Source organism: Microtus ochrogaster, unplaced genomic scaffold, assembly GCF_000317375.1.
Source record: "Microtus ochrogaster isolate Prairie Vole_2 unplaced genomic scaffold, MicOch1.0 UNK21, whole genome shotgun sequence".
NCBI classification, from domain to species: domain Eukaryota; kingdom Metazoa; phylum Chordata; class Mammalia; order Rodentia; family Cricetidae; genus Microtus; species Microtus ochrogaster.
This window is the reverse complement of record NW_004949119.1, coordinates 3,184,220-3,204,852: the sequence shown is the minus strand read 5'-3', so window position 1 is coordinate 3,204,852 and position 20,633 is coordinate 3,184,220.

The window sequence follows — 20,633 nt, the reverse complement described above, 5'->3', positions numbered from 1 at the left end:
CACCAACACTGTTTTCTGCTGCAGCACCTGGCCACCAACACCGTCATAGCCCTCAAAAGATCGCCACACAGAACATACCTACTAGTGTGGGTCAGTAAACATGAGACAGTAGGCTGAGGCTTGCCCCTTCCCTGATACCCATGAGCATCAGTTGCAGGTATGGTGGCTGATGACAACCTGGCTCTTGGTTTGGCTCTCTGGGGAAGATACAGGCTACATCCAGGAGGTACCTCATCTACTCTTGTAAGCCACTCCCAGTTTCAGCTGCCAACCCCTCCGGCTGGACCGTGGCTTTGACTCCACACTTTCTAGGCCTTGCATTTACCTGTGTCAATCCTGTGGGCCGCGATGGGTGGAGAGCTAACGAGACGTCCCATCTCACAAGAGAGCCAATCAGACAGGACGGAGACACGAACGCCACATCTCTGTGCTTTATGGATGAATTGCCGGAGTCCTCACTCTCGTCACTTAGCAGAGAGCAAAGGCTTTCTCCCTGCCTGGTCCTGTTTCACACACAGGACTCTGGGGCAGGCAATAGGTTTGTGGAGTCTTTGGTTTGTTTGTTTGTTTGTTTGTTTGTTTGTTTATCCATTTTAGAGACAGGGAAACAAAGGTGCGGAGAAATCAATAAAATTTCCCAAGCAGAGCTGGCTACATAATTTTCAGGGCTCAGAGTAAAATAAAAATGTGAAAGTCTTGTTCAAAATGTATTCAGATTTTCAAGATGGCATGTCAGGGGAAAGAACAGGAATGGGTAGAGAAAGTGGACAGCAGGGGGGAGGACTTCTCAGAATGCATGTGTGGAGGTTTCGCAGTGAAGCCTGGTGATGCATGCAATTCTTACAACTGCATCTTTAAGACTTTAATCTCCTAAGCATGGAGCCTGCTCTGCGAAACTGCCAAGACCGCACAACTGCGAGCCAGGCCACGGCCCAGTACATAGACAAGCAGAGGAACTTGAACCCAGTAGCTTGACTCCAGCCCTTATCACAGTCACTGTGCCATAGTGCCCATCTGCCTCTCAGACTTGCCTAGTTAGATTCAGCCGTCAGGGTTATCTGATGGAGTCTCCACTGGGGGATTACCTCAATCAGATCGGCCTGCAGGTCTATCTGTGAAGCACATTTCTTGATTGCAAACTGATGTCAGAGGACCCAGCTCCCTGTAAGCAATGCCATCCCTGGACAGGTGGCCCGGGGCTATATGGAAAGGTAGGTGAATTCAAGCCTGAGAACAAGCCAAAAGCAACATTCCTTCATGGCCTGTTTCAGTGCCTGTCCTAATGGGCCTATTTCAGTGCCTGTCCTAATGCCCTGACTTCCCTTTATGGGAGACTCTAACTTGTAAGCTGAAATAAACCCTTTCCTCCCCAGTTTGCTTTTGGCCATGGCATTTATTGCTGCATCAGAAACTAAGATGACTTGCCTTCTCCAAACTGCCCAAGAGCTGGCAAAGCTTACACTTTAAGACCAGAAGCCAGAGACAAACAGAACAACTCTACCTGCTGGGCCACACAAAGGGCCACTGTTGAAAACCTCTGTGCACTTGACACTTCCACAAGCACAGCTGTAAGGATGCCCGTGCTGACCCAGACGACTGAATAGATACTGCATAGCTGCTCTTCCCAGACCTCACCACAAATGCACAGAGCCAGGAGTCTCTGTGATACCAGCTTCTAAGTTTGCTGTTAACCTGGTTCGCCTGTTCCAACCCCCTAATTTCCCGATGGTGAGCTGGCCTCTGGATCCTTTTATCCTTTCCTGTCCAAGGATCTCAGAAGGGATTGACTCGGGTTAACAAAAAATCTCCAGTGTTCTTAACACCCCCCCCAGCCAAAATGAGGGTGAATCGGGGTTTTGAGCCCTGTCCTCTAGAGATGATGATGGCCTCTATGCAAATTATGTGCACACCAAAACATTCCCTGTTACAGTCTTGTTCTGCCTTTCTAAGTGCTGTTTCACTGAGGATAACCCCGTGGATGAGTCGCGGTCACATCCAGATAATTTCTTACTGACACAGGTGGCTAAAAGTGTTGGGGACAATGATACTTCCCCAAATGAGGAGATGGGGCTGGAGATTTGGCTGAGCAGATAGGAGTGATTTCTGCTCTCATAAAAACCAGAGTTTGCTTCTCAGCACCCGTGTCAGGCACTCACAGACACCCGAAGCCCCAGCTCCAGGGGATTCATCTAAAGCCTCCTGGGCTGCCACAGCCTGCTGTGCTCGCGCTCACACATGGAGACACATGCCACACAGCTAATTAGAAACAAAATCTTTTTAACTGTGAGGAAATAGAGGTGTTGCTTGGTTTAAAGGGCAGAGCTAGTGACATTCAAGTTACTGATGCCACCCTAGCCTCAGTGGCTGATGAAGCCTGGAATTCCCTCAGTTTTCCGAGAATCTAAATCCAGGCTATGTTTCCTTCAGTTTTAGAAACATATTCTACTGCATATTACAAAATACCCAACTATCGGCCGCCCAAGCAGAGCTGTATCTTCTTCTCCTGACAGAAACATAAAGCAGGATGGCTCCTAGCACCGGTCTCCCAGCGTCAAGGCTGACCCCACCGCAGTTCTCTTGCGTTCTTCATTAAGGCAGAAAGAAAAGCATGTAGGGGCAGTAATGATGGCATCCAAAACCCTTTCCATAAAAGGAAAAGGCCTTCTAGAGCAGCGGTACTCAACCTTCCTAATGCCGTGACCCTTTAATACAGCTCTTCACGTTGTACGACCCCATCCGTAAAATTAGTTCATTGCTATCTCACAACTGCAATTGTGTTACTATTATGATTCATAATGTAAATATCCATGCCTCTCCATGGTCCTAGGCAACCCTGGGAAGGGGTCTTTTGGTCCCCCCCCTTAGGGCTCACACACCACAGGTTGAGAATTGCTGTTCTAGAGCTTCAAGAAGCTTCTAGCTTATGCCGCATTACAGTGCACTTGTCGCTGCAGTGAGTCTTGTCATGTGACACTGGGGCTAGGCACATTTTCACCATGAACAAAATGGTAGTGTTGAAGAAGGAAAGGGAAGGTGTGGTACTCTGTCTCCTGTGTTATCTCAGCAGACCCAGGGCCCTTCTCAAGCACGTTGAAGACTCTGAAAGGGGAGCCCACAGAACCTCGTGACCATTCTAATGTTCCAGGCAAGAAGTGCCCACTCAAGGAGCCAGGATTTCCCAGGAACTAGGAGGCCCAGCCATCAGCTTTTGCCTGTAGTGATTAATGATGTTCTACAGAGCTGAGCAGAGGTGACGAATTAACCGGAGACTGATTAAGGACAAGGCGGGCAAAAATCCCAGCCACGACAAATGTGAACTCTCTGACTCCCTCACTCCTTCCACACCAGCAGAGGCCATACTGAAGGCGGCCTCACAATCTGCCTCCCTAGGGAGGCCATGTCGATGCCCCCACACGAGGACTCACACTGCCAGGCCTACTGAGAGCATGAGAGCTGGGGTGGGCATAATAAGGTCTTTTGAGGGAGCTTGACTTCTCTTTCAGCCTCTTCGAATCTCTGGGCTCTAGACAAGGCACCGTTTGCAGCATGAGATTCCTAAAATCAAACAGTCTCTTTCCAAAGGAATTGGCAGCTGCGGACTACAGACACCTAGGAAGAACTGAACAGCGCATAACCTGGAATCAGTGAACAGAGCTCCCTCCAAGAAGGAACCTTGGGGGTGGAGGTGTGGCCGCGGTGAGAGGCGAGGGCACCTGCCAGGCACAGAGGAGGAAGATCAGAGAGCAGTCTTGATGCGTGAAGAGAGGGAGTGGCACAGAGCCAAAAGTAGATAGATACAAAATAAGCAGTTTTCGGGATGCAGCCCAGCTGTTTCCAGTATCTGTTCTTTGGTGAAATGGACACAATGTGGCATCCAAAGGCAAGATGCCCCCTGGGTGACCTTCTCCTCCATCTGGGACATTAATCTATGCCTCCCAGGCCAGAAAGCACATCCAGGTGCAGGCACGGTCATCGCACAGTGGCCTAGGCTGAGGCTGGGTGTAAATAAGCCCTCGTCACAGGAATCTTGTACAAGGTAGGGATGTGATAAGAACGGGAGATTCATTTCAGTCACAGGTATCAGGAGAAACTCAATGAATGTAACATAGCTCAGGCCCTCTCAGTTTCCTCCCAGGAGACACAGTGCAGGCAAAGTTAGATGCATGTCCAGGAGACGCTCCAGGTGTACCCCATCCTATCTCCCACCTTGCCTGGTCTCAATTCCCCTCTTCCTGGATTCCTCTGACCCAGAACATTAAGTCACAGCTTCCTCTGACAAGTGCACCATGGTTTCCTGTAATGCATTTAGGCGACCGTACGATGGCTGATCAACTGTCAACTAGATTTTAAATCACCTCGGAAACACGTCTCTGCACATGTCTGTGAAGATGTGTCCAAGAAGGTTTAACTGAGGAAAGAGACCCTGAATGGAGGTAGCACCACTCCATAGACTGTTGTGTCAGACTGGGTTAAAGAGAGGGAAGGAAGAAGCCAGGCGAACACCAGCATCCATCCCTCTCCTACTTCCTGACTACGGATGCAGGGGGAGCAGCCACCTCCACTCCCGTGGGGACGACTATGTTGTCACCAGCCTTAGCAGCCAATGGTGGCTCCACTGGGAGGAGCTTCATTCTTTAAGCAGCTTTTGTCACAACAAGGAGGAAAGTAACAGAGTCTACCTCTACCACTGTGCATTCAAGCAGTAAATAGTAACAGAGCCCCGTTCTGTGCTAACTTCCAGGGACGCAGTGAGATAGGACCCTGATGTCGCAGGACTGTGATTTAGGCATCAATACCAGTTGGTTCTGAAGCTAACCTGATGTCAAAAATGCAGCCATCTCCAGTCTCAGTAGAGTGCTGGGGCAACTGGTGCACTAACACTAGGCCAAGAAGAAGCCACAGCCCTCAGTCCACCCTGGGAAGGGACTTCATGTGTGCTTTCTCAAACCTTACATGCAGAAGGAGGTTCTGTGGAGGATGGCTAAGTGGATGTTGCTGTGTGCTACCTGCCTTCTTCTTCAAAAGCGAGACACTCCTCCATCTCCAAGGTAGACTGTTCGCTAACAGGTGACAGCCGAGCCCTTCTCTCGCAACTCTCCTCAGCCAAAAGAGACAGGCCTTCCCCATGGTAACCCCCATCTAGCATATGGCCATTGAGGATGTCAAAGGTTTCTACCCTACCACCTCAATCTAGAAGCTGGGAAGATCATCCAAGCTCCAGAGCTTTCTCAAGGAGTTAGTCAACATCTCCCTCTGCCCTGTCCTGCTTACTCATGCCAATATGGGGGAAGGTCCTGAAAGCATTCGCCAGTAGGACTCCTACATACAGATTTTGAGTCTTGGAGTTTATGCTTTTCAGGGAGGAGACTCTTTTTTTTTTTTCCTGAGCAGCCTGGAGGTCACTTTCATGCAGGAACTGAGCCCAGGCGCCACTCCTTGCACCTGAGTGGTGAACCAGGAATTGAAGCCAGTGCCAATGAGGCCTTGGCAGTGGCACGGGGGAAGGAATCGAGCCGTGTAGCCAAGTGATTTAGAAGGCTCTGGAGGAGGATATATCAGTGATAAGAAGCCCACCAGCCCGGAGTCTGATTCCAGCTGATTTAACAGGCACCTAGGGCCTCTATTTCAGCAAGACAACCAGGAAATGGGCTGAGGGAAATTATTAAGCCATGTGCCTGGGGTTCCCCCACACTGTGGAAGGGTCCACCCAGCCCTCCCACATGCTAACTCGGGCCCTTAGTGTAGGAACTTGTCTGGTGGTAGTGGAACAGGAGGAGGGTGGGAACAGGAAGGCATGAGACTTATACAGACTTTGTAATTGAAATCATTAATAGCAGTAAAATAAGTTGTCCATCTTACATGTAATTTGTAGTAATGTTTGGTTACTGAGATTAATTTCTGGTAATGAAATACTAATTAAACCATTTATTGAGTAATGTATTTGCTTGGTGGTGTTTTATGGGTGTTCGCTTATAAATATTTTAATTACTTTTGCTAAGTAATTAGAATTTACTAAATAATTTCCAAACTATTTATTAATTTCTAGCAATTCTCAGCCAACCAACAAGTAATTGTTTTACTTTATATCAGTAATTAAAGTCTTTCTAAAAAACAAAACAGAACTTTGAATGAAGAGGATGACAGCTATGAGGAGGTCTCCTGTGCTCCCTCACTTATGAGGTTGGTCATGTTCAAACGAAGAGAAAAGTGGCATGAAGGCCACTCGTGGGCTGGGGAGATGGCGCAGTAAAAGTGCCTGCCATGCCAGCATGAAGGCCTGAGCCAGATCCCCAGCACCCACAGAAAAGCTGGCCGTGGTGCTTTATGCTTATAATCCTAGCTCTGGGGAAGGTAGGAGGATCCCAGGGCTCATTGGCCAGCTGTCTAGTCTAATGGGAAAACCTCAAGTCTTTCAAACAACAAGGTAGGTGACTCCCAAAGTAGACCTCTGGCCTCTGCATGTACACACACACACACACACACACACACACGAGTGATACACACATGCATCTGTGCACACGCATATGAACTTACACACAGTATCTACACACAAACACAAAAAAGACCATTCATCACTCATATGTTGTTAACAGTGTTACTGGTGCTCTACAGTCTTGTCTAACAACTTCCTGCACTGGCCTTTCCACATTGAGTTCATAGTAACTGATTTGTATCTTACTTTCTGTCTGATGAAAATGCCAAGAAACTGGGAGTGTAGCTAGGAGGCAAAGCAGAAGCTTAGCATGGCAAGTTCCCTGGGGGCGGGGTCAGAGACAGAGACAGAGACAGACAGACAGACAGACAGACAGACAGACAGACAGACAGAGTTTGAAAATAACACTTCACTTCTCTGTACCCATGTGTCAGATACCATGTAAAGGATACACATGCTACCAGGATCTTCATAGCAGAAGACTATAAGCCATCTTTGTCAACTGTGTAAGACTGGATCTCCACATGGTACAGCCCCGTCTGGAAAATAAAATATCCAGAACAAAAAATTGAAATAAGCATATCTATTTGTGTATCTGTATACATAGGCATGTTTATGGACGTATGCAAGTTCATGTGTGTGCGCATGTGCCCATGGAGGCCAGAAGACAGCTCAGGTGTCATCCTCAAGAACCCTGTCTATCACGTGTGAGACAGGGTCCCTCATTGTTCTGGAGCTCTCCGATTAGGCTAGGGACCCTAGTTAGACAGGGATCTTCCTGTCTCTGACCCCAGTACTACCATACCCCGCATTCTTACATGGGTTCTGGGGGCTGAGCTCAGATCCTCACATTGAAGTATCCCTATTGCTCTATATCTATTTTTAATTAAATAATTTATTTTTATTTGTGTATGTGCATGCATGTGTATGTGTGAGCATGTGTGAGAGTGTGTGTGTGTGTGTGTGTGTGTGTGTGTGTGTGTGTGTGTGTGTACACATGCATATGAAAGCCTACAAGGTCAGAAGAGGGTGTCAGATCCCCTGGGCTGAAGTTCCAAAGCCGCAGTTGTGAGCTACCTGCTTTGGGTGCTTGGAAGCCAGGGCACTTTACCACTGAGCCAGCTCCCCACCCATTTCTATTTTCCTCGATTAAAAAATGGACTCATGATTATACCGTCCTGAGGTTCGTGTTCCTCACTTAAAGTGACAACCATTCTTCCGTAGCATTAAACATACATGGTAGCAGTATCCTCTGCAGTGGGCGAGCATCATGCCATGGAGTGCCGTGTGCATTGCATGATTTCTCCCTGCTGTCTGTTTAGGTTGTTTCAGTTGTTTGTTATAGTGAGCATAATCATCACAAACGTCACCATCCCTAGATCTTTGTGTGCTTAGTCAGTGATTTCCACACACTTTCCTACAGGTGGAGTTGTTGGGCCAAAGTGTATGAACATTTCAAAGTCTTTCGAGACTGCCAAAATGCCTCAAGAAAGACTGGACAAATTTACATCCCCTTGGTTGCCCCACAGTGGGGTTAAAGCTCTGTTTCTGTGCACTGTGTGTAAGGATGATTATTTTAACTCCCTTGTCACTTGTATGCACTTCCTGTCTATGTAAGGAGGTGACCCACTGAGGCCTACACAGCTTCAAAACTATCTGCCATATTAGCATGGGAGACTCACAGAGCCCCACAAGCTGTATCTTCATAACTAAAATAGCATCAAAATGTTTCAGCTACTCTTTGCCACTCCATCCCCTCTGCCCTACAGTGCCCCCCTTCTCACCCAGAGTTTCTACTTCCTGGCAGTGGCACCAGGGGTGGCTCACTGACCATGCCACCCATAGGTATTTAGGTGCAAACAATTTGCCTAACTCTAAAACATGGTCCCTAGGAACATACAGGGCCTTAAACTTCTTCCACAAGTAATATACACTAAGCATCTTCCTAAACGGTCAAAGCTTAACCTAGGAGGCATTTTGAAATGTTTGAGTTGTTTGTGTTATATTTGGGGGGCGGGGAGCATATACACACACAGGGATGCCAGAGACCAACTTCTGCTGTCTTCCTCAATTGCTGTCCACACTGTTTTATAGATAGGCTCTCTCACTGAACCAAGCTTGAGCTTGCCAGCTTGGGTAGACTGACCAACCGGCAAGACCCAGGAATCCTCTTCCTCTGCCTCCTTGCTGGGATTATAGGCATGCGCTGCTGTGCCCAACTTTTATGTAGTGTTGGAGATCAAGTTCAGGTCTTCATGCTTGTATAATAGGCTTGTTGTTGACAGAGCCAGATCCCTGATCCTTACTTAAATTTTGGGAGCTTCCCCAGTGTCTCTTCTGTCAACTACAGTCAAATCACTCAATGCCTTTGGCCAAAGACCCCCATTTGTAGCCCCCTTCCTGTTAGAGGGCCCCTAACCATCACATTCAGCTATATCCACAAGTAGGTAAGTGATTATCGCTGCAAAGTGTCCCTTTTATAATAAGCATGTGTCTTGGGCAGTTTTGTGTCATAATAACAGAGTATTGCTGGTTCTTTGAAAGCGGCCTTCTTTTGGCTCTTGGGTTTGTAGAGTAAGAAGACCAAACTCTAAGGGCCACATGATCAGAACTCCAAGATATGTCATCACACAGCAAATGGCACACATGATCAGGACTCTGAGATGTCGTCACACAGCAAATGACACACATGGGAGCAGAAAGCAGCACACAACAAAAGAGGCCAAAGCACCACAAGTGACCTTTTCATAACAGCTTACTGTCACGGTAACTTGTCCAGGTCCCTCACACTCAGCTCACTCCAGTCTCCTGAGAAGAATGTAAATCCTGAGGACCCTCCCAGCACCCAGCACCCAGCACCTCACAACATGAAATCTCAACATGAGCTTTTGTGGAAGCCAAACACGTGGAAGCCACAGCAATGCTGAGAATCCTCCTCCTCCAAACAGACCAAGAACCTCTCAAAGGAAGAAAACATTTTCCCAGATTCTGAATAAAGAGAAGCAGGTACAGGGCAAGACTGACATGGCAGAGGCCCGGAAGAAGAAACAGTGAAAGCACCCTTGAAGTTGCCCTACCTTCCAAAAAGAGCCTCAAGGCAAGCACACAGCTGGAGGCCAACCCATGTTTACTGCTTCCCCACCAAGCAAGTGTCTGTGGTAGCACCATCTGTGATTTCTCTCTTACTCTCTGTCTATTTCCTCTCTTCCCAGAAAGCACTGGACCTTAGAAGCCTCTCCAGACATTCAGAAGTCCTAGGAGAGGAAGAAGAGATGCTCCTTACTACCCAGAAAAGTCAAAGAAAACAAGGCCGGCTCATCTTAGTAGAAACATTCCCCCTCCCCAGCTTGAACAGGATAGAGTGAATTTTAATCCTTGCCAACGTCTTTGTGTCCCTAGAGTGTGCTAGGCCCACTGCTGAGACCTTACACACATTATCCCTTCAATAATACCTTTCTCTGAGCCAACTGATGAGGGAGTGGGACCCGTGGAGCTCAGATGAAGAACTGCTGAGTCAGAGGAGCCAGGATCAGAACCAGGTCTCTGCTCCTCCAGAGCCCAAACTATCATGTTCAGCTGTATCCCCACAGGTAGGTGGAGCATTGCAAGGGTAAGAGGAGAAGAGGAAGAATGGGGAAGGAGGAAGGGAAGAGGAAAACTGTCCATCCCACCCTGTAAGAAAGACTGTCACCTGCCATAGTTACTTGACTAAGTGCACAGATGATTACATTTAAAGATGTTGATGGTCCTACATTCTACTCCTGGACTCCTGGGAAACTCTGGAATATTTGATCCATGAGTTCCCTTTCTGGTGCACAATTCTAGAATCTCCAGGGTTTGAGTAGGTGGTTTTCAGAAAGAAAACTAAATGGGCCTTGGATGCAAGGGTAATACAACACTAGGGACAGATGCAGAGCCGTCTTTATCAGTACATGACACACAGGTATCCAGTGGAGGGACATCTGGCTCAGGGTGGCTGTGTGGAGGGTGAATTGTGAGTTCCCTTCAAACCCTCAGGGACCTTGAAAGACCAGGATAAATCCAGACCCCCTAGCAGGAAGAGTAGAGCCCAAAATTCTAGGTTAGCCAGTTCAGTGACTTTGTTCCAGGAACTGGCTGACCACAAAGTTAGGTTATAATCTTGAGAACAATCTTGAGCAATGGGGAGTTATCCCCTTGTGATTATCACTGGTATTTTCAGAATCTTCCAATGATGCCCTTCCTACCCCCTTTGGGTTGTAGTTTCTTCCCTTAAATACCCCTTCTCCCAGCTACTCGGGGTTGAACTCCTCTACCCCCGCGTGGGATATGAATCTCGGCCCCAGCACACTGGCTCCTGTCAATAAACCTCATGTGATTACAGCAACAATGGTCTCTCATGAGTTCTTGGGGGGTCATGTTATCCCGATACTTGAGTGAGAGTCTCCCAATTCCAGGGGTCTTTCAACCTATCCCTATCCAGAAAATAATCTTATTTATTCGTTTATTATCTATTTTCTGCAACAGAAAAAGGGAAAGGAGTAAAGATATTCTAGACAGGAATGGAGCACAAAGGCAGGGATGAATATGATTTGGAAGGGGCCGGTTCCTGAGGGTGCCCAGGCTTTACCAACTCTTAGGAGAAATGAGCTACAGTGCAAACCCACACGTGATGCGCCAGAAAACAGACGAGTGTGTTTAAGAGAGTGGCACTCTTCTCCTGGTGCAAAAGAAAAGTGAAAGGGAGGGCTCAGAGAGAAGACCAGAAGGAGAGAAGGGCCACATGTGGCCTGCAAAAACACAAGGACAAATTTAAAAGCATAGAAAAATAAATCTCCCCCCCTTTTTTTCCGAGACAGGGTTTCTCTGTGTAACAGCCTTGGCTGTCCTGGAACTCACTCTATAGACCAGGCTGGCCACAAACTCAGAGAGAGGTCTGCTTGCCTCTGCCTCCTGAGTGTTGGGATTAAAGGCGTGTGCCACCACCAGGCTGATAAATGAATCTTAAAAAAAAAAAAAAACATGGTACATACACAACGTTATCAATTCAGTTATAAAGAACAATGAAGTTATGACACCACCAGGAATGGATAGAACAGGATATCATTGCAAAAACAAAATAAGCCAGGTTCACAAAAACAAATGCCTTGTTTTCTCTCACATGCAGAATCTAGATTTTAATTTGTATATAAATGAATATATGTACATATGCATACATATGTAGGACTTGAAAGTGGCCTTTATTAGGAAAGGAAGCCATCCAAATGGAAGAGAAGGACAAAAAGGGTAATGAAATATATGTTATATGAACACAGAAGAAAGTTTTGTGTGTGGTTGGTTGGTTTGTTTTGTTTTGCAGAGGGGGAGAGGAAGAGTAAGAGGGAGCATTGGGGCAGGCAAGAAAGAACAAAATAAAATCTTATATGCAAACTAAAAAATAGGTTTTATTGTTAAATGTTTTTAAAAATATAAAATGGAGGGAAACAAAAAATAAACGAAATGACTGGGAGAGAGTTCTGAGCTCCAGCGCTCACCAGTGTGTGCAAGGCCCTGTGTTCATCCCATCACACAGTCAGACAAAGGCTTTGCCAGTCTAGCAAAGGTCAATGAGACGTCTGTGACTCACACCTGGAAGAAAGGAAGAGAGAGTGTTGGGAGGGGAGAGGAGGAAGAGGAAGAGAGAAAAGGGAGGGAAGAGATGTCTACTTGTAGAAGGAATGACACCAGATAGAACCTGTGTCCAGGAAGGAAAGAAGAATGAAAAGAAAAAAAATGAAAACAAAATAAAATAAACAACAACAAAAAAGCATATACTATTACAGTGAACAGACTATTTCATGTAGAAAATTCCAGAGAATCCATCCCCCTAAAATCTCCTCGACTAGAAGGTTAAATAAATCATAGACACAAAAGTCAGTATAAAAACAATGAATTTCACCCTACAGGTTAGCAAAGACCATTACAATCAACATTTTAAAAGCATTATCATTCGCAATAGCTCCAAAAGTGAGCTTTAGCCATAAATCCGGTTATGTGATCTAAGTGTATGTTGGAAACTGAAAAATATTGATGAAGGAAATCAAATAAAACAAGTAAAATGTTACACGGCATGTTTATCAACTAGAAGAAGCAAACTGTTGAGAGGCCTCGAAGTCTCGTCATGCATTTTTTCCAATCCTGAGTGATGAGCTGATTCTAAAATGCATTGAGGGGCTCAGGAGATGGCTCCATGGGTCAGTTGTTTGTGTGCAAGCATGAGGACCTGCCTTCGAATCCCCAGAACCCATGTACCTTTAGTCCCAGTGTGCCTACAGAGAGATGGCAGGTGCACACAGGGGATGCCCCCGGAGCTGGCATGAGGTGTACTCAGTAGCCAACAACAAAGAGAACCTGCCTTACACAAGATGGAAGGCAGGGTCTAATACCTGCGGTTGTCTTCTGATCTTCACACACCATGACTGGCCACGCATGCACACAAGCACTTCACACACACACACACACACGTGCACACACACAGTAATGAAAAGAGTAAATGAGAAAGGAACATCTAGAATGAGCTGAATCATGCACATCACACACATGTACACACACACGTGCACGCATGCACACCACACACACACAGTAGATGAGAAAGGCAGGAGGTCTAGAATGAGCTGAATCATACACATCACACACACATGCATACGCACGCACACATGCACTCATGCACTCATGCACACATGCACACGCACACACAGTAGATGAGAAAGGCAGGAGGTCTAGAATGAGCTGAATCATACACATCACACACACATGCATGCGCACGCACACATGCACTCATGCACACATGCACACATGCACACACACACACACGCACACACAGTAATGAAAAGAATAAATGAGAAAGGCAGGAGGTCTACAATGAGCTATAGGAACAGCACCAAAGAACTTCGGCTCCTCAATTTCAAGGCTATTCTAAACTTCAATCCTAGCGAAGAGACAGACATGTAGGTCAATGCAGTGAAACAGGGTTGAGAGTCTAGAGTCAGCAGATGTTTGACAGATGTGAAGGGAATCTAATAGGGAAAGGGCAAACGGTCCCAGAACAACTGAATGTTTGTGTCTCCACCCCCTCCCTAAAAAATATTAACTTACACGCCACACTTTATAGAAAAATTAGCTCATTGCCCTATACACCAAAGGTAATTGAAGAAGTACAACTCCCTGCAAAAGCTTGTGCATGAATGCTTGTAGCAGTACTGTTCCTAATTGTCCAAAGTGAAAACAACCTAATGACTGCTATCTGCCCATAAAACAATGGCTAGGAAATAGAATGCACATGCTGTCTAGCAGAGAAGACTGCTCCAGTCACAGGAAGGGATACTGATGCCCACTACACAACAAATAAACCTCAAAGGGATGTGAATGAAGGTCTGGGGAGAGAGTGGAGGAGTAAGAGCACTTGCTCCTCCTGCAGAGGGCTCAGGCGTGGCTCTCAGCACCCAATCAGGCAACTCACAGCTGCTGCAACTCCAGTCCAGGCTATCTAGCACATTCACCTGCTTTCCACAGGCACCCGCATGCATGTGGTACCATAAGCTCTCACAGGCACACACATGTACATAAGCAAACGCGTACATCTTCAAATATATGTGTACACACACTAAGTGAAAGACCAGAGAGCTAAAGCATCAGTTAGTGATGGCCTCCCATTAACTCGGGTCCTCTGCAAGAACAGGGTGTGCTCTTAACTACTGAGCCGTCTAGATAGTCCCCAACCCAATCTTATGAATGGTAGAAATTCTAAACACACATATCATCAAAAAGGAGATATATGGATAGTTAATAAGTACTTGAAACTATGTTCAGTATAACTAGTCACAAGGGACACGCAAATTGAAGCAACCATAAGATACTATGGCATGCCTATTACAGCCACAGAGATGAAAAGGAATGAGTGGTAACGCCAGGCACTGACAGAGCAGTCTCATCAGAAGCCCTGACACTGCTGCTGGGAATGCACAATAGCAGAGCCTCTTCGGAAGGTCACCTGACAGTGTCTTAAACAATTAAACACGTGCACAGTCCGAAAGAGCAACCCACTTCTAGCTATCTATCCACGACAAATGATGAACATAAAGGAGAGAATTATTCATAATTATCCCAAACGGGAAGCAACCCAGATGTCTCTCCTGAAACAAGCAAAGAAGCACCATTTAGTATAAGTATACAACTAACACAACTGGGCTGTGACAGTAACCTCTGACATGGCTGGCACAGGAACGTGTCCATCTTAGCTGCATTCTGCTATGTGGAAAGAGTCAGTGCTAGGAGGCCACACAGAAAAACAGACTTTGCATTTCAGAGCTTAAAGATGGGCAGAGTTGATTATAACAGCCAGAACTTGGGAATAAAAGCAGATAAAGTTTACAGTGTGTAATTTTTCAAAAAAAAAATCAACCAGTATATAAGAAAAGCCTAAAGTGAAATATCAGCTATGTGCCTGGGGATGTAGACTAGTGCTATTATGTAAAGCTGATATACATATATTCATATTAGCATATATGGATACATAAACATACACATGCATGTAGGGGGAGGGAGAGAAATGAAAAGCTAATGTTAGTTCTAGTAAAAGCATAATATTAGATGGGGTTTAAAGTACATGTAGAATCAAAAGCCCATTGCCATTGTTCTTGAGTTCTCAGTAGTCCTCATTGTCCACTACGTAAGTCTGGTTTTATCCCATGCTTTTTCAGACCCAGGCTAGCTGGTCTTGGTGAATTCCCGAAAGATCATCCCCATTGTCTCAGTGTGTGGGTGTACCCCTCGCCGTCCTGAGTTCCTTGCTCATGCTCCCCCTCCTTCTGCTCCTGATTTGGACCTTGAGATTTCTGTCCGGTGCTCCAATGTGGGTCTCTGTCTCCTTTCACCGCCTGATGAAGGTTAATATTCAGGAGGATGCCTATATGTTTGTCTTTTGGGGGAGCCTAGGCAGTTCGGATGCTCAACTTACTAAACCTGGATGGAGGTGGGCAGTCCTTGAACTTCCCACAGGTCAGGGAACCCTGATTGCTCTTCAAGCTGATGAGGGAGAGGGACTTGATCGGGGGAGGGGGAGGGAAATGGGAGGCGGTGGCGGGGAGGAGGCAGAAATCCTTAATAAATAAATAAATTAAAAAAAATAAAGTACATGTAGAACTAAAACACTCAAAACAAAAACCATAAAGCTGGGGGGAGATAGGCTAGAGATGGACCTGGATTGAGTCCCGCACACCAACACGGCAGTTCACAACCTATTAGTCCAGTTCCAGAGGATCCAACACTCTTTTCTAGCCTCTGATGTCACTGCATGGGCATACATCCACTAAGACATACACATGCACATAACAATTAAAAGTTACCCATTTTTTTCATTGGAAGTGGGAGAGGAGTTAGAGAATTTCAAGGTACTTGCATGGGAAGAGTAGTAAAAGCCTTATTTCATATTGATTAACAAATCAAAGGTAACCATCAACTAGCTGGGCAGTGATGGTGCACAGCTTTAATCCCAGCACTTGGGAGGCAGAGGCAGGTGCATCTCTGTGACTTTGAGGCCAGCCTAGTCTATGGATCGAGTTCCAGGACAGCCAGCTCCAGTGTTATACAGAGAAACCATGCCTCAGGGGGAAAAAAAGCTTCAAATATACGTGTGTTCCTGTTGTAAAATAGAAGATTAAAAAAACAAAAACTATGGGGTAATGAATGAGATACACTCATAGAGATGCTTGTTTGTTTGAAAATAAAGCAAGATACGAAGGAAGGGAAGATACAGAACCCATGGTGTAGGAGAAGACCGCGGATGGTGAATGGAACCGCAATGCTTCAGTAATAACACTAAATGTAACTGAGAAAACGCTCCAACTAAAAGATAAGGCTTACCATGCTATAACAGACAACATATTGATAGGTGTGGAGATACGTCTTTAATCCCACACCCGGGAGGCAGAGGCAGATGGATCTCTGTGTGTTTGAGGCCACCTGGTCTACATAGTAAAACCCTCTCTCAAAATAAAATCAAAAGCCTTACCTCCTTTAGGAACAAAAAGTTTCAATAAAGACATAGTTTTTAAATAATAACTTCATTAAAATTATTTTCATTAATTTCTATATAATACTTGATACATACAATGATTATAGGATGTCATACTTTTATCCTTTATTTACTGTATGTGTGAGTGTGTGTGTGTGTGTGTGTGTGTGTGTGTGTGTGTGTGTGTTTACCTGTCTGCTGTAGTCCTGTTTTTAGCTTTTTAGGAAAATCCATGCCAATGCTCTACAATGGCTGAACCAACTTGCATTCCTAGCAACATCATAGAAGGATTTGTTTTTGCTCCACAACCTCAATAACTCATATCTTCTCACTTTTTAAATGACATATGTGATATTTCTATCACATTTCCCTGATAATTACTCACAACACTTTATACAGTACTTGGATGTCTGTATGTCTTTACGGTAAGATACCTATTTGATTCTCTCTGCCCATTTTAGAATTCCATTTTCTATGTAGTGCGTATGAGTTTCTTGTATGTTTTGGGCATTAACCCCATTGGGGATCTGCTGTCGATACATGTTTTCTCCCACTCTGGTACTGTCAACCACTTCTTCAGTTTGGAGAGAACTATGCCCATATCCCCAAATACTGTTTATAATGTCTGCTTACATTTAAAGGGGGATATGCTATAGAGATTTGCATTGGTATGGATCTTGGTTTATTGATACAAATTTAAGGTCAATTTTGTTATACTGGTATATTGTTGGTTACAGTGCACTTCCTGATTACTTAGGTATTATTATATTATATATATTTATATATAAGATGATCCTTCAGGGTTTCCGCTTCCTGAAAGAATCTGCCAGACATTCTGCATGAACATGGTGTGTTTTCCACTTATCTGTTTATTTTTCAGTTTTTAATTAATGTTTTATGTATTACACCTCTTGTGTTTGTTCCTAAATGTATTATTCTTTTTTATTCTGTTATGAGACTATTCTCTTAATCTTAATAAGATATTCAGGTATCTTATTGCCAGTGTGAAGAAATAACTGATTTTTGTATGTTAATTTTGTATCCTTCCACTTCATTAAATGTGTTCATTAGTACTAAGAGTTTCCTTGTGACAATTTAAAAAATATTGAATAGTTAGGTAGGCAGACAGATAGACAGGTAGATAGATATTAGACGATATAGATAGATACATTTATACACATATATGCATACACATATATACATACATATATGAACATATCTACATAGGTACATACATATATAAGTAAATATGTGTATTGTGCATGCATAGGTATATACATATTTGCATATATGTGTGTATATACATACATAGACATATAATACAAGCATATATATCGTACATTGGTAGATACATGTTTGCATATTTATGCTCATGTATATAGGTATATTCATACATAAAAACATATATTTGCACCTACAAGTATATGCATGCATATATAGGCAGACACATACACAGATGACAGTGTCATCTTCCAGAGACTATTTTACTTCTTCCCTCCTGACTCAGACGCCTCTTGGTTTTTATTTTTTTTTCATTGAAGTGTTCTATTGGCAGAAGTATTGAGAATTAGACATCCTTGCTGTATTTGTGATTTTAAAAGTTATTTCCAGATTCTATGCTGGTATGTTAGCTGTGGCCTTGTTAAGTGTGGCCTCTATTGGGTTAAGGTAAACACCTCCCATGCCTAGTTCAAATTCTTCATCTACTTTCTCTGCACCCAGTGGGCTCAGATCTTCACCCTTCATTTCTGTGGTGTGACCACATTTTTACTATGATTGTGATTTATGTATTGAAGCAGAGTTGCCTCCCAAGAATAAATCTCACCTGGCCATGGTGTATGGTCCTCTACCACAATGCTGGTTTTTATTTCTCATATAGCATTGAGCAGGTTTGTACCCATGTCTGTTAGGGACAGGGTCTGTACTTCCTGTCCATCATCCTTGTGTTGTCTGGCTTCACTGTTGGGGTGATATAGGTCTCATGGACTTAGTGGAAGTGCTCCCTCCTCTTAAAATTTTTTAAAGATTTACTTATTGTGTATAGTGTTCTGCCTGCATGTCTGCCTACATGACAGAAGAGGACACCAGTTCTTTTATAGATGGCTGTGAGCCACCATGTGGTTGCTGGGAATTGAACTCAAGACTTCCAGAAGAGCAGCCAGTGTTCTTAACCTCTGAGCCATCTCTCTAGTCATTAGACTTTTTTAAGAGAAAAGAATGCTATTAACTTTTCTTTTAATGTTGGCAACTCACAAAAGAAGTCACTATAGCTGAGTTTCTTTTGGGTGGGAGTTTCTCTCATCACCTATTCAATTTTCTTTCTTGTTTGGTAACAATTTCAGGCTTCCTGCCTTTCATGATTTGTTACTGATAGGTTTCACGTTTCAGAGAATTAATTCTTTCCTTCCAGACCCTCCAGTTTGCTAGTACATCATTACCTGTAGCGGTTCTGCAGGTGTTCATTTTGCACTGTTGCACATCTAGCCCACCTTGAACCTGCCAGGACAAGGACTCTATCCCTGGGCTGCAATCCCAGCCTCCAGTTCTTTGTGCTTCTGTGCTATCCGTGTAACATCTGCCCCTTGATAGCCGACTTACTTGAATCTTTTTTTTCAGAAGATTTTTTTTTTATTATGAGTGTTTGCATGCATGCCTGCATGTGTAGCATGTGTGTGCCTGGTGCCAGAGGAAACCAGAAGAGAGCATTGACTCCCTTAGAATGGAAGATGCAGGTAGTTGTAAGCTGCCATGTAGGTTCTGAGAACCAAACCCTGATCTAACCCCCACATAACATCTGGGCACAGCAGCCCTGGGGCTCCTGCTTTGATAGTCTGTAGGAGTCAGTAAGATCCAGCATTGCTGGAATATTCCATTGCGCTGTGAACCCCGAGTTTGTGTTTGCATTAATTAAATAAAATCAATCTTGGACCAGGAGATTGAGTTAGCAACTAGTTGGCAGAAAGTAATCATATAGAGTCAGAGGCCATCTGGAAGATGATAGAGAGATGGACAGGAAGTAGCAGGGAGGGGCTTTGAGTGGCGGGGGATTTTCTGGCAAAGAGAGAAGGTTGGCTAGTTGCTCCTCAACCTCTCTGAGCTAGCAGGGTTTCACCCCAGCCTCTGACTCCAAGTCTTCTTGATAAATAGAACAAAGATTTAATTAAAAACTATATTTGACTGCATCGGCACAGCTGGTGGCTGCAGGAACGGAATTTCCACCTTACCATGGCCTGAGTAGCTAGGCCACCACCAGAGAAGCAGGCCAGTAACTGCGGAGCCACGGTTGCTGACTGAAACAGCAGCAGTTAAATCGCAACCTCTGTGCCAACAGAAAAACAGCAGTCCAGGTTCAGTGAGAGGCATTGTCCCAAAAATAAAGTGGAGAAGCAATTGAGGAAGATGCCATGCCAACCTCTGATGTCACGTGCATGTTTACACACAAAAGACTTGGTTTCCCATTAGCTCAGGCACACTGTCTCAGTGGGTAGACCAACCCCTCATGGTCCTGACTTCCTTGCTCATATTCTCCCTCCTTTTGCTCTTCAACTGGACCCTGGGAGCTCAGTCCAGTGCTCCAATATAGGCCTCTGTCTCTGTCTCCATCCGTTGCTGGACAAAGGTTCTATGATGATATTCAAGATAGTCATCATTCTGACTACGAGACAAGGCCAGTTCAGACACCCTCTCCTCCACTAACCAGGGTCCTATCTGGGGTCATCCCCGTGGACTCCTGGGAACCCCTCCAGAGCCAAGCCTCTTGCCAACCCCAAAATGGCTCCCTCAATTAAGATATCTTCTTCCCTGCTCCCATATCCATCCTTCCTCCATCTCAACCATCCCACTCCTCTAAGCTCTCCTCAACCCTCCTCTTAACCCACCTCTCTCCCCCTCTCCCCTTCCCTCTACCTCCCTGTCCCCATGCCCACAACTTTTGCCTGGAGATCTTATCTGCTTCCAATTTCTAGGAGGATCTATATATATATATATTTTTTCCCTTTGGGTTCACCTTATTACTTAGCTTCTCTAGGATCGTGAACTATAGGCTCAATGTCCTTAGTTTATGGCTAGAATCCACTAATGAGTGAGTACATACCATATCCATATTTTTGGGTCTGGATTATCTCACTCAGGATAGTGGTTTTTTTTATTGAGAAAAGGAAAAAAAACAAG